Source organism: Pundamilia nyererei, unplaced genomic scaffold (genome assembly GCF_000239375.1).
Source record: "Pundamilia nyererei isolate P.nyererei 1_Seehausen unplaced genomic scaffold, PunNye1.0 scaffold00183, whole genome shotgun sequence".
NCBI lineage: Eukaryota > Metazoa > Chordata > Actinopteri > Cichliformes > Cichlidae > Pundamilia > Pundamilia nyererei.
Genome location: NW_005187584.1, coordinates 480,142 through 481,367, shown reverse-complemented (window position 1 = coordinate 481,367; position 1,226 = coordinate 480,142).

Below are 1,226 nucleotides of genomic sequence, written 5' to 3'. Positions count from 1 at the left end.
CTGTAAGAAAGTCAAACATTAATCATAAACAGTGGATTTCAGACTGTGGGCTGGGCGCTGCTGGGCACAGAGCCAGTGGACGTGGGTGTGGACTAGTGGAAATATCGATTGAAAATAAGTTAAATGAATGTGATGTTTGTTGTCATAAAATGATGACAAATATATGTTTGTGTGTGTGCGTGTGTGTGATTTTTGTAGAAAAAAGTACAATTTTCTTATACCCCACCTACCTTTATTTCACTAAAATGTGACATCTGACATGTTTTCAGCTTCCAGAGTTAAAGTATCTTCTTCTTTTGGGTTCCAACACATCAACCCTCTGCCTGCTCTGCTTCAGTACATCCATGAATCTTCTCTGTGGTCTTTCTCTTTTCCTGCTGCCTGGCAGCTCCATATTCAAGATCCTTTCTCCAACATATCCATTGTCCCTCCTCTGCACATGTCCAGACCATCTCAGCTTTTCCTTTCTCATTTTGTCTCCAAGCTGGTCATCCTGAGCTTCCACTCTGATGTCCTCATTTCTAATCTTGTCCGTTCTGGTCCCTCAGGCCGAAAATCTTTAACTCTGCCACCTCCAGCTCCTTCTTCTGTCTTGTTGTCAGTGCTGCCATCTCTGAACTATACATCATAGAAGGTCTCACTAAACCTTCTGGGCATGAGCTGATGGCTGGATATTCTAATAGAGAGCAGAAGTCACGATTCCATCAATTACAGTGTGCAGTCGTCCAGGTCCTGAAGCAGCAAAGCAGCTCAGACCATCATACTAACGGACTAGCTACGATGGTCTGTTTATGAAAAACCTTCCAAAAAGCTCAGTTTTTGTCTCATCAGTCCGCAGATTATCTTTCCAAGAGTCTTGGGGATCATCAAGATGTTTTTTTTGGAAAATGTGAGACGAGCCTTTGTCTTCTTTTTGGTTAATAGTGGCTCTTTCCGTTTTTGCCCACTCTGTCTTCCTTATTGTTGAATCATCAACACTAACAATAACTTAAGAGGTGAGGCCTGCAGTTCTTAGACATTGTTTTAGCCCTGTGTGGAAAGCTTTTTGACACAGGGCCAGGTAGGTTTGGATGGCTTTTTTCCCCGTAATAATTTAAACCATCTGTCTATTGTTATTTGCCTGAGTGTGACAAATATGCAAAAAATAAAAAGATAGAATCTATTTATATATCTGTATGGAAATGTGTGTGTGTGTGTGTGTGTGTGTGTGTGTGTGTGTGTGTGTG